The sequence below is a fragment of the Pagrus major genome, chromosome 19 (assembly GCF_040436345.1).
Source record: "Pagrus major chromosome 19, Pma_NU_1.0".
In the NCBI taxonomy this organism is placed as follows: Eukaryota; Metazoa; Chordata; class Actinopteri; order Spariformes; family Sparidae; genus Pagrus; species Pagrus major.
Genome location: NC_133233.1, coordinates 26817381 through 26831816, shown reverse-complemented (window position 1 = coordinate 26831816; position 14436 = coordinate 26817381). Strand labels below are relative to the sequence as shown.

General features: G+C 42.8%; 1 protein-coding gene across 1 annotated transcript in view; it reads right to left on the bottom strand.

Moving 5' to 3' along the window:
- pld1b (phospholipase D1b) overlaps positions 1-13682 on the bottom strand; it is a 31744-nt gene extending 18062 nt beyond the window's left edge. Inside the window, exon 1 of the mRNA XM_073487941.1 lies at positions 13603-13682. The gene's annotated coding sequence lies outside the window, so the exon portion shown is untranslated. The remainder of the gene's footprint in view (positions 1-13602) is intronic.
- Positions 13683-14436: the final 754 nt, after the last annotated feature.

The following is a 14436-nucleotide window of genomic DNA, read 5'->3' as shown; positions in this document are numbered from 1 at the left end:
CTTCACATGTTCAGTATCCTTTACCTTCGACACTGAGACCATCACAGGACATTAAATCTCTCCAAACATGACAAAACTCTGCTGCTGTTGCGTCTCTAGAATAAACTCTGCGCTACAGTCCGACTACTAAATGAAGAATTCATTTACTTCCCTCACAAAATAGCTATTTCTGCCCATGAACCCTTCATGTTAAGTGACCTAAATGTGACCTGACATTTCAAAATAAATTTATATAAATACAGTAAATTATATCAGCTTCACCCTTCAGCACACTGTCGGATCCACAAAATGTTTCTCAGTGGAAACTAAAACAAATCAGATGCAAATTTCCTGAACTTTACTGTTTAACCATGAGACCAAAACACACATTTATATACTCAATCCAAACACAAACACACGCACACACTGTGTACATAACCTGTAGTATGCAAACCATCCCTGGCATTAACATCCTGTGTGTCTCCGTTTGTGCCACTGATGTATCGAAGCTGCGTCAGAGGTCAGCTAACAATAGATCCTGGTGGAGCCGGTGAGACGGGGAATTAAAATAATACCAGCAGGAATAAAAGTGAAGGAGAGACACTAAGATGTGGAGTGAAGAAATCTGGCACCGAGTAGAAAACTGAGATTATAACAGATTAAAATAAAGCAGAGGAGGAGTTTACAGAAAGTAGCACAGCTTCAGTTACACCTACTGTCTTTTGTCTGCGATGTTATCAGCTGTGAACATCGCACAGAAACACAAACCGGACTCTTTTTTCTTCACGTCTGAACTAGATTTGAACACAAAAGGGTTAAAGAGCAGAAAGGTGTGAGCTGCTGGAGCTTTTTAATGACTGTCAAGGTGGAAATTAAAGAAATCAGGACTCAAAAACAGCCCTCGACAACATTAATACTCACATACAGCATCACAAAATACTCGGAAACGTTTCTTGTTGTGAATACTTTTTCACAGGAGCTCTAATCCTCTTCCATCGAGGCGTGACGCTGGTTCATCATTTATTATTTTAAAGTATATTCAAGCATCTTTTGCCCTTTTTAGATATTGTGGATTATAGAAACAACAGGAAATGACATTATTATAACAAAACCTCTGGACATCAATAAGTCTGTATAGTAGAGCTGCAAAGATGAGTCGATTCATCGATCGGTCAGTCAAAAGATAATTAATCACCAACTGTTTAAATAATTGATTAATCGTTTCAGTGATTTTTCAAGCAAAAATGTCAAGAAATGTGAGGATTTGCTGCGATTCTTTGTCAGTTTTGACAGTAAACGAGGAGTCTTTAGGTTTTGGATAAGAGCCTGACTGATATTAGGGAGTAAAGATATTCTGATATCAATATATCAGCCTATATAATGGATATATTCACAGAATACAGACATAAACACATCATTGTTTTACAGTTATCTCTCATATGTGGTTATCAAACACTTGGGGCAAAGGCAGGTATGTAGTGGAGGCAGGATGTTTTCATATCTGCACATATCCGAGAAAAATATATGCCGATACCAATATATCTGTGATAGGCCAATATCGGCTTTGGTTTGGGCTCAACAATCAGCATTTATCACAATTTTTGTGTCATTTTATGTTCAGACTAACATATATTATATCTTACTGACTCTCTTTCAGCTCTGTTTTTGGTCTCCACCGCCTCGTGAGAAAAATATCTGGCTCTTAAGCTGCTGAATCAAATATCTGATCCGATTCTGAAACTAAACTACAGATTATTGGAGCTTTCGATATAAATCCTGTCGGTTTAAAGATATTTTCTGAGGACGTGATCCGAGTTAACTCCACGTGACTCAAATCAAAAGAGGAAATGTGGCGTGAAGGTTCATTATTGACCTTGAAAATACCGATGATTAATTCTGGCAGTGGCCGGTGTGTGTGTATTATGAACCAGCCAGCGAGCACTCACATTAATTGGGTAGAGTGTGGACCAATCACCCCCCTCAACTGCATCACTCGCCAGCCAGGTGGCAGGCTGTTGAGCCCTCACACACACACACACACACACACACACACACACACACACACACACTGAAATACCAATGCAATCAGGCTGATTGACACACAAAAACCTCTTTCTTCCTCTTTTCTTTAACTTCTGAAACTTCTCTCTGACAATCCTCCCGTAGACTGATCTCCTAATAGGTAGAAATTGCAAATATCTGATGGTTCCTGCCTCTTAAAGGTGCAATATGTAACAATTTTAGGTCGAGACATTCAAAAATTAACTAAAATTATCAACCGAATGTGAAGAATTAACACCTGTGTGTTGTGCTGAAGAGAAATGTACTGCAGTTAGCATGCTGACCAGCCATCCTCAGGCCTGAAAACCTCTTTCTAAACACCAACACTCCTCTAGTCCAGCTAGCTGTACAGCTAACTGAGCTAACGAGCTAACAGAAGCTACAGTCACGGCTGTATACAAAGAAAACAGCTAGCAGGCGCTCTGGTGAGATGAGGGAGTGAGCAAATTCAAGGCGGACAATTCTTACTTTAAACTACATCAGATAACTTTATTAATCCCCAGAGAGGAAACTAGTTCGGCCGCCTGAACAGAGGACATGAGTCACAACAGAGACAATGTGACCACAGTCAAGTCATTGTATGGAAAAGCTGTACACCTGTACGGTGAATCAGAGGTCATTATGGATACATCTGTTGTGTATGTCTGAAAGACAGGAGGGCAGCACTGTCACCTGGCAACACAACGTGTATATGACTGATCAGGTTATCAATAAAAGTGATTATGAGTGATGCACCACAAAACAAGACCAACAGAAACAAAAAAAGCCTCAAACTTTTGTCTCGGTTCATTTACTTCTGGAGGAGGAGGTCATCTGGGCGCTACAGCGATGCACACGTCAACTTGTTTTCAGAGAGGAGAGTGAAAAAATAACCCAAACCCAATTTGGTAGCGAATGAAAAGACATTTTTCGATTCTCGATGCCTTTAAATGCATCAGAGTTCTGACCCAGCTCTGACCATGAGCCACGTCTCCACGTAGTCACGATCGAGCCAACTGGGACGTCATCGCTGTGAATTCACTCCATCTGGATTTTTGCCCACCGTGAAACACCAAAAGCTTTTTAAAGACGTCACATTGTGATTGTGATCATTTTACAGTAGAGCTCGATCGATAAAACAGACGATATTAGTCGATATCATCCAACGGGTCAGACTCACAGTGCAGTTTAGAGTGGAAGACACAGCCTGTCCGTCTTTAATTCATTGTTACAGAAGGTATTTCTGTGTTAGCCTGGTTGGGTTTCGATAAAGTGACAGCCCTGACGAAGTTTTATGAAAAATTTATATCTACGAGTGTCTCATTATTAGTTTTCTATGGCTCTATCGGCCCCAAAAACGCACTTTGTATTTCTGTAAGCACTTTGAAAAAGTTATTTTGAGCTCCGAGAACACGTTTTTGACATTTTACAGTCAAACAATCGAAATTAAAACTAATCAGAAAAACTGTTCAACAATTCAAGCTGAATTCCTTGATTGATCATTAAAAAAAGGGGCTTGCAGTAACATTTAAACACACACACACACACACACACACACACACACACACACACACAGAGGAAACTGGAAACTAGCAGCAGGCTGCAGATCACTGTATTATACAATAGCAGGAGGAGCATGAATTTCCTTTCATGCACACACTCAGAGACACACACACACACACTTCAGACTCTCTCTACAGTGATGGCATCCACTGACCTGAGCCCGCGGAGGCTGAGGGAAGCCCGTCATCATCACCACCACCATCGTCATCATCATCATCACCATGTCTTCACTTCCCTGAACTGTCTCTCCACCAGCAAACAAACAAAACAAGAAGCCACCTCTCCTCCTCTGCTGTGACGTTTCTTCTTTAAACCTCCTCACACACTCTCTACAACACACACACACTCACACACACAGACACACACACACACACATTCACAGAGCCCTGACAGACAGGCTGGGAGGTCGAGAGCAGAGTGCAGCAGCGCTGCAGACAGACGAGGGGAAGACTCAGCCGGGCGGGACGCAGCTCGGGAGGGAGGACACGCGATTGGCCCGAGTGGCATTCAGGAGCCCGAAGACAGCCAATGAGAGGGGAGCAGGGGACTTCCTGTTTGAGGCACCTGCCTGTGTTAAAGGGGATTTGTGCCATTTAAAAAAAAACTTCTACCAACTTTTCAATTCAATCCTGATCGACAGAAAATTAATCTGAAACGATTTTGATGATCTATGAAATGTTTCAAGCAAACACGCCGAACATTCGCTCATCTGCAGCTTTTCTTTGTCTCATGTGAGAATAAACGCGAATAAATTCAGTTTATCAACCGATGGTCAAACTAAAGAGAAATATGGGACTTTGAGCTGTAAAAAAAAAAATGCTATTCATTAATTTCTCCATTTTCAAAAAGGTCCAATCGCTTAATCAGGAAAATAACAGGCAACATCCGACAGAGTCTGACAGATATTATCAGCTGGGTGATTTTATCAGCCGCTACAGATAAATTGGCTTCAGGGTCGATGTTGTCTGACATGCACCAATATACTCAGAGATTATCATGCAGGAAATGATGATTTGGGTATTTTTAAATTATTTTATTCCCAGTGAAGTTTATCGTTTTGTCATTTTGGACAATTAAGCGTTTTGTTAAATGTTTAAAAAACATTGTTTGATAACCGTCACTGCAGAGAAATGTTTCCCTGCACCATCTGGTTTGAGGCAGGGGCCTCAGGACCAGGGTAACTCGACTTATTAGAAAATAACTTATCAACATTTTTAGAGAAATATCCTTCTGCACGTTAGATGGGAAGATTGACACCACTCTCTGTCTGTACGCTTAATATGGACCTGCAGCTTCATATTCTGCAGAGTCCGACCGATGCTCGATTTTTTGGGACGGATGCAGATAATCTCGGCCAACCGTTACATCGATCTGAATATTTCTGTGACTCAGTCTTGTTTTTGAGAACAGGCTGTGCAAGGATACATTTTCTAGAAGTGAGTGTGTGTGAAGCCTGAGGACTGAGCGGCTCCCCGCCCGGGACGAGCCGGCTGACGTGACTCATTGTTGACATTCCAGAGACGGACCGAAGCATTCAAGCTCCCGCCCACGTGTGAGCGCTGCGACACACACACACATTCATAGATAAACTCACATATATACACACACACACAGAGGCATACATAGACAAAAAGCTTTCACAATCCTATTTGAAGGGGGAAGAATGGGATGCAGTGACTGTGCTCAAAGCTGCATGAAGCACAGCTTAAATTGCAACATTTCTCTATGGAGTCTGGTAGGCGTCACAAGGGGAAAGCAGTTATTGCCCTCAAACCTCAAATCATTTCCTAAAACGACTCATTTGTTCACTCTTTACTCCATTTAATAAGTAATATCCCCAAATTACTGAACTGTGCTCTCGCTCCACTTCCTGTTCATTCACCATGAAGTGCTGCAAAACTTTAAAGCTGAGTTCATTATGAGTGAAGCCTCAGGGGGGAAATGTTTCGAGGAATATTAAAAAGAGAATAAAAAATCTGTGATTTCAGTCCAACATCACCATAAAAGACAGTTTCAGATCCAAGTGGAAGCCAGTTTAAGCACATTAAGAACACAGATTTATTATTATAATTTATTATTATGAGGAAGGATCTATGGATGCTAACATGCTGATGTTCAGGGGGTTTAATGTTTACCTTCTTCATGATCTTAGTTAAGCCTGTTAGCATGCTCGCATTTGCTAGTTTGTTCCAGCAGCTATCACTCAGATGAATAATGCTGCAGAATTTATGAATTCCCAGTCGATAATTTCCCCTGGATGTTGTCAGATTTATGAATCAGACAGTCAGACGCACCACAACAACCCTGACCACACAATCCATGATGGCTGCTCCACTTATCCACAGCTGTGAAAGCTGCAGACTGTCTCATTAAATCAGTCTTACACACAGCGCTGTCCAACTTTCTATCGGTGAACAAGTTGCTTCGGTGCTTGTTTGCACAAAATATTGCACAAAGACTAACAATGAACTGGTGTCCCGACTTCTCGCACTGCAATCTGGTCAACTCGAGCATGAACGAATGAAAGTAAAGGAGCAACCAAAGTCACTACATCTCATCCTGGACAGGACGTGTTTTTGCACTAAACAGATGTGATGCATGATAATGAAACAGTCCATTTTTTAGACTGTATCCAGGTTGAGTATCCTGAGATTATGAGAAAAAAATGAAAATTCACAGGACAACGTTAAATATTTCACCATCTAGGGAAAAAAAAAAAATCAAGCCTCAAGATATTCTGTGCAGAGTTCAAGTGCATGACAAAAAATACCCCTTAAGGCGAGAAACAAGACATTATTATTACTGTAAATGAACATTTGCTGTAATGACAGGAGTGTGTGTGTTAAGCAGAATAACTCCTCGATGGCACTCTGTCGTTCCTGCTCCGGATCAATACTGTGCATCGCCTCGTCTTTGTTACATAATGAGCAGCCTCACAATCACCATTATTCTTCACTGACGTCTTAATGACTGTTCCTCAGTGCTCCTCCAGTCACTGTGTTCATCAGTGCAGCTGTTTGTCCATTCATTGAGCCTGAGGCTGAGCTTAAAGGATCAAATGTTACGAAACACAAAACGGTCTTAAAACACAGAACAGAAACTTTCTTTTGAATCGTTTGTACGTTATCGTGTCACCGTGCAGACAAAAGGCGACATAATTCAATTTTTATGTAATCAGAGCCTCAAAGAATGAACTGCTGAGCTGATTTACCTCCAGAACAAACATGAGTATTAATGTGCTACTGTTGCAGAAGCGGCAGGAAGCCAGAACAACACACACGTGGAGAAGAAACTGATTCATGACCGAACTCAACTCAAATCCTCCCAAAACTGTCTTAACCTGATCAAAATCTGATGATGAGGTGCTGAATATGGTCCCGGTAGAGACATTGTGTGCCACCGCCACCTGGTGGTCGAAGAAATACTAAACTCTTCTTCACACGTGAGAGAGTCGACAGCAACGTCTCCTTCCAGAAGTCATGATCCGGTTCCTCAGGATGATCCAGAGCTCGTTGTGAGCAGTCATTTATTTAAGGAAGCGTGAGTCTACTCATTAGGAGACGTAGACGACTGAGTTCTTACAACTGAAATAACATTTTTGTTTTACAGAGAAAGATGAAAAGAGACAGTTGGGTATTTGCACCTAATTTCAGGTGTTAATCCAGGCTCCATAGAAACACGTAAAAACGAATATGTGAAAAATGCAGATGAACCTTTGCACAACAAAAGAGACCTCAAGTATTCAAAGAAGTATCCAGAGTAAAGTTTACTCTCGCTGCCGGATAAAAAACCTTGTATTTCCGGTTTGGGGGGAGTGTCATCATGCTTTGAAGAAGAAGAAGAAGAAGAAGAAGAAGAAGTGATGACTGTAGGAAGGAAGAAAGAGGGAAGGGAAAATGAAAGAAGAAGAAGAAGAAGAAGAGATGACTGTAGGAAGGAAGAAAGAGGGAAGGGAAAATGAAAGACCACCAGAAAGAAAGAAACTTATCACAACTTATCTCATGTTAAAGGTAAAATCAGGAAATGCAGACTAACCAGTGACTGCAGCTGTCTGTCAGATAAATGAAGTGAGAAGTTCAATATTTCTCTTCAGATTCCAGTAAACGACTGAACGACTTGATTAACACAAATCACTGCAGGAACAAAGCTCCTTACAGCTCTTCAGGCTCTTATAAAACTGCCTTGGTTACTCATAACTATTGTTTTAAACAGCTGTAAAACTACATGTTTCAATATAGCAGATATTTAATGACGAGCAGCTCAGTCTACCGACCCAGAAGCGTGTGTGCATGTAAAACTTCTGAAGTGTCACAGAATTCGTTCTTGTGTTTTTGCTTCTGATCGGGGTCTTTAATGATGATGAAATGATAAAAGTCAACCATAAAAAGGCGTAATCCAAGTCTAATCTAAGTCTAACTCAAGAGCGTGTACACCCTCAGCCCAGTCTCCAGGATATGATGTCAGCAGTTAACGTTCCTGTAAACCACACATACGTCAAAGGTTGACATGTGCCATGCGTGGTATATCACGATCACATCATATGATTATTAGCCGACTTTCACATCAGGAGGTGGAGGTGGTGGGAGTTATTACAGCCACATGTCTGACTGCAGTTCCAGTCACACCACTGGATACTTTCAAGGACACTTGGGGAAATTTCCAGCTGCTTTTGTGGCAACCAAACCAGGCTACTTTTCACAGGAAGCCGGACCATCTCCATCTGTCATCGTGGTGATGTTTTCTCACCCTAACCAAGTGGATTTTGTGCCTAAACCCAACCAGAGCATAAGCACAGCGTTGTGACAAGAAATAAGAATTCAACCTAAAAAGACGTAAAGTTGCAACATAAAGAAACGTCCAGTTTAAACATATCTGTGGTCACTTAGCTCACATTTTTTCTGGTGTTTGAGTTGGCTGTGTGGAGCTATCACCTGAGACTTCACCTGACTTTACATCAGCGTGGAGGGAGGAAATGATGACTGCTAAGAAATCCTTAAAAAAGATGCTCCTTCCATGTGCAGAACTTGCCTTAGAAAAATCATGTTTTTAAGTTTTCTTCAGTCTCAAAGTAATCCGGTGATAGTCATCTGTACATCCATGAGTGCACCGCAAACAGGAAGTGCTGATAGCTAATTCGGCAAAGTTTAAAATTGAGTTTTGGATAATTAATTTTTTTCTTTGCTTGTTTTTTCCGTTTTAAATCAAGTCTCCAGCTACTTCCACCTGACTGTCCATCAACATGTGGGTGAGGAGATGATGACTGGATTTATATTTGTGGGTGAACTGTTCCTTTAATGGTTTCCTATATTTTACCGTACCGTAGGCAACTGGACTCTTCAGTTTCTTGAAGACGTTTCACCTCTCATCCAAGAGGCTTCTTCAGTTCGTACAGCTCATCACAGACTGAACTACCAGGACCCGGATGACTGAGAACCTCCATCAGTAGATTTTGTATCGTGTGCTGTAGTATTGAGTTCACACTTCATCTGCGATGTGTCATAAAGGAGTTGTTATCGTGTCTCTTTCCCTTTCAGTCTCTTGCTCCTCTGAATCTCACAATCCGACCCTGTGAGGCTGCTTCCTGACTGGTGTCTTCATTTGTGGCGACATCGGACAGTTTGATGAACGCAGACTGACATCATCCAGCACCATGTGACTGCCGGTTTGCAGCTCACTTCCTCCTCTTTCACAGTAAATGTGTGCAACTTTCAGTGTGTGTCTGTGTCTGTGTGTGTGTGTGTGAGAGCTGGTCAGGTTACACTGGAGCCTGATTTCATTAAAAGATCACGACCGCCTCTTTCTTTATCGAGGTTAAGACTCCTCTTGTTGTGTCGCACCAGGAAGTCTCTGTTTCTGTCAGATGATCATAATCTCCTGATCCACCATGACTCGATGTGAATGCTTCCACCAGACAAACCAGTGGCACAACAGGCCGAGTGTGCGCTCAATTTGCTCAGACATTTTAGGCATTCGGCTGACACTCCCACAACATCCAAAATCACCATTATTAGCAACAGCACGGAGCTGATGTGTCGTTGAAAACACACCAACTCAGTTCACATCGAGCATTGTGTTCCACTGACGGATTAACGGCCGGGTCCGAATCTCCATCAGAAAACACTCTCCTGTTCTGAAACACACTTGAAAGAGTGAGACTGTGAGACAACAGAGAATTAAACATGTCCAGCTCTGCTTTAGATCAAATATCACGAGGCTGCAACTGAAGCTAATCCTCCACATCAACAAATCGTTTGTTGATTTATAAGGACACACCCATGACAGGATCCCCGAGCCAGAGATGCTTATTTTATCTGAACAACAGTGACGCTGCATGTTCCTGTATCTCTTCTCAGAGCTGCTCGACAGTTGGTCGAATAGTTTCAGAAACTGGCTTTAGATTAATGTGACGTCGAATAACACGTCGGTCTCAACAAGCATCTGGGTCACTGACGGCAGTCTCTCAGGTCGGACCGGTAACGTTTCCACTACACTCCGAACGTGACACAAGTCTGAACTGAACTCAGCATGAAGGTGACGCATACAGCGAGAGATGATGACATCATCACGCCTCGTCGCTGGAGAGGCTCTAATAGAGGGGGTGTGTCTGGTTTACTGTCAGTTTGGCTTCAACTGTCCATCACTCGTTGGACACATCAGTCATGGTTTGACGTCCCTGCTGGTGTCCTGATTATTAACTGTCAAGCAAACTAAGCTTCAGTTGTCGTTCTTCATCAGCCTTTTGATCAGTCGTGTTGATATTTCCTTTTTTTCCGCTCTAACTAACATCACCACTACCTGATGTGAGCTTTTATGACTGCTGTCTGTAATAACTGAACACACTTTTAACAGAAGTAATTTTCTACCACTACAGGAAACGTTTTCACGGTTGACCTCATGTAACACGTCTCACGCCGTCTGATCTCGGCGATGTTCGCTCGTTTCCAGGAGATTCTGGATGAATTAAAGTGCTGCAGGTGATTTGTCGTCTTGCCTGTTAAACTCCTGCAGGAACAGTGAACCTGGTGCTCTGGTGGAAAGCAGAGCAGCAGGACACGGATGAGAGCTGGAGGCTGACTGTTAGATTCAAGCATTGTTTGCTCATGTTGGAGTGCCAGATTCAATAAACTGTCTAAACGTCCTACAGATTACTGACTGAGAAGAATGTAAACAGACATATCCTATTGTCATGCTGTAAATACTTTCATGGTCATTTATTTCATCCGAACAGACGAGATAAATGTGGCTCATGTAACCGCAGCCGCTTCAGATCGTGACATGATGAAGAGAAGTGTGAGGGAACGGAGTGAGAGCTGCTTTTATCCAGCGGGAAGGTTTCATCAGAGAGCTAATTCAACTCGACACGCTGCTGCAGCGAAAAATCAAACCTGTGACCTTTTGGTTCCACAATAATCTCTTTAAACCTTCTGTGTGCCTGTGAACCACTGAGAAACAAGCTCTGTTCCTCCGCTTAGATTCGATTTCAGCAGCATTTTGGGGAAGTTGAGGAAATACGAGCGTAATATCTTGTACTAGAATGATTTCTCTCCGTCCAATTGCAACCACTTTCTACTCATCAGATGAGTTTAGTGTTGTGATGCAGGTTTCTAAGGACTCAACTCAGCTTTGTTCAAACAGAAGCAAACCTGTTTTGTTTCTCAAATCAGATCTGAAAGACGGACTGTCTGCACTATTATTTGCAAACGATCAGATCGGATTTTGGAGTCCAGATGTATCTATCAAACGTATAGTTGTCAGTAACTCTGTACGCTGGTGACAGATGATCGATCATCTCGCTCTCCAATCGTCTATCGTGACAGCATCGTGCCCTGTGTGGCTGCAATGGACTTTTCAGACTTCCTTTTGCATTTTTCCATAAAATGTGAGGATTGTAGGTCCGTTACGCTCTCACTAATGACCTGTTGAGTTATAATAATCACATTTTGTTTTGTTGTGATGTGATGTGATGTGAGCCCCAGTGTGTGTCTGCTGGGGCTCACTGTCAGTCTGTGTTTGTGTGTGGTGACATTTCACTGCTGACAGTTCTGATTAACAGCTGGACCTCTCCGACCGACCGACCGCGCCCACTCTGCCCCTTGAGCTCTCCTATCAGTGTGTGTTTGTGTGCTGGAAAGAAAAGCGCACACACACACACACCCACAAAGTCAATTAAGCACTCCCATGCTGTGGACTGAGTTTGCTGGAAGAGCCATTACATGAATATATAATCACACAGACACACACACACACACAGTATCCTACCTACAACAACACTGGAGCCAAACCCAAACCCCGTCTCTAAGTGACGAAGCAAGTGAGTCAACTTTGCCCCATTTAATCATAGCAGAAAAATCACATACACATACACACACACACACACACTGGAAGAGCAGGTCCTGCTATAACACACCGTCACACACACACACACAAACACGTGTCCACGCCCATCACGCACACAAGAAATCCGGAGGAGACGTTTACGTTTTCTCCTTTCTTCTTCTTCTCTCTTTCCTCAGACTTCCTGTCTGGGCTTCCTGTCCGTCGGTGGCGTTACTACGACAACCTTCATGCCCCCAAACCAGCCTGTTGTTACCCCACATGTGTTGCAGCAGGAGGACAGCAGCGTTACAACACCACTACAAGTCAGACCTACATCAAAAAAAAAAAATTAAACGTTTTTGTAAGGGAGTCTGGTGACTTTCTCCACTTTCTTTTTATCCCAAAGAAGTAGCCTACTAGTTGATGTATTAGTGAGTTAATGTGTAAATGAGTTCAAACAGCTGGCGGAGGACAAGACGTGCCTCAGACATGGACGCAGACAGGATGCACTTTAAACATGAAAACCACTAAAAAAACATTTTAGATATCACCCAAGCTGAGAACGAGGCTTATATGTGGCGGACCCTGCCACCGTTCTAGCTTCAGGCAGTGTTCTGGGACCTTATTTTCCTCTGAGAGCAGCTTGTTGATTCATTTATGGAAAAAGTTTGTATTATTACCTCATTAATATTGTAAATATTTGAAAGTCTTGTACAGAACCACACGGCGCCACTTTAAAACCTATTAAAACACGTCAGGCAAAGTTTCTCATGTTTTAACTTGCGCAGTCCGATGCAACAGCACCTTCCTCTAAATATCATGAGCACCTCTCAGGATGAACAATCCCATAAGAATCTCTCATCCCACAATGCACTTCTGTCCTGAGGTGACACTTGTTACCTGTTTGGTTCGTGGGAACTCAACCTGCTGCAACCTCAGTTATTCAACTTGTCACTGTAATAATGTGATCATGTAGAAACCGACAGTAAAAAGAGGAAACACATGAGTGGAACAATCAAGATCTCATGAGCTGATAGAGGCAGAGTGAGGGGTTCTGGATTTGTGTGCAGCAACCAGCAGCAGCAACACTGCTGTCACCTCTCACTCAGGGTCTGATGAGCTGCTGCTGCTGCTGCTGCTGGTGTGAACTGTGTGGTGGACGGGTTGATTTGGAGGAAGTGGTTTTTATTTGACTGCAATCTGTCGAGGAGTGGAAGAAGGAAGAGGCGAGCTGTGACAGGCCAGCTGCTCAGTACAGGTCAGACCCGTTCTGATCCTCCCGGGGAACCCTCGGTGAACCTGCCTCCGGGCCAGGGTTCGGCTCCTCGGATCAGATCCTTTAATTCACCCGAGATTCAACATCACAGACACCTACACACCGAACACATGGCTCATATCTGCCCACTGCAACGGCAGGATGCTGAGCCCGACCACTGCAGAGGACGGATGCCTTCACGTGCCAAAAAACACCGCGCAGCAGCAGCAGCAGCGCGTCGCGGCCGCCGCATCGTTAATTGCGCGTAAAGGCAGAAAATACCACTAATTACGCATTTACGCACCTGCGCTGCGGCAACACGAGCAAACTTTACCAAACACCGACAGGGTTAAATGTCCACACACACACTCACACACACATAGAGAGCGAGTACTGAGGCAGGCACCGCGGTGGTGAAGAGAAACATGAAGTGTGAGTTTGGTTCTTACCTCCTGATGAGAACTGAAGCGACAGCAGCTGCTGGGCTGAGTGAGAGGAGGCGCAGTGAGCCGATCACCTAAACCACCAGAGCGGTGGTGACAGCAGCAGTGACTGACGACAGGACTTCCTGTGACATCACTTTCAAAATAAAAATACTCTTTAGTGTCCATCCAGAAGGTTGGAGTTCCCCCATTTATCTCCTTCACATTGTCATGAGCCCTTACACTTGATATAATATGCTGTGTGCAGATAATTTTAAGGTAAATAGTAGATATTTAATAACTCACCCAAGCCTGGGAAGAGGTCCAAGATACATTTATTGTCATTTTTCACAACACTAGAGTCCCAGAGGTAAGTTTGAGTCATTTTTTGCTACTTTCACAAACAAATAAATGAATAAATGAGTCCATCTTTATAAAATGGGGTGTGGAGGATGAAGCTAAACACACATTTTAATGTCACATAAAAAATATGTGTGTGTAAAATACATTTCACGTGTAGAAATGAATCCACACGTGTGTAAATATGACTATGAAATTCTTAAGATCTCTAAAACCCCAGATCATTTTAATTAAAATATGTATTCACAGAGTGAGTCGTGCATATTTGCAAATCGCTCCATGCAAATTAAAAAAGAGATGTTTGTGGATGGTGAAATTTCTTTATATCAAATACTGAAGTCCATTAAAAGCATCAGAGCATCAGCTGTTCTCAGACAGGTGACTGCAGTCTGATCTGCAGTATCAGATCTTTATAAAGTTTTGAACAAAACATTTCTGGAGCTTCACAGTCAAACAGCGTTGCAGCATTCTGCTAAACACCTGAAGCAGCTGGAGACTTGA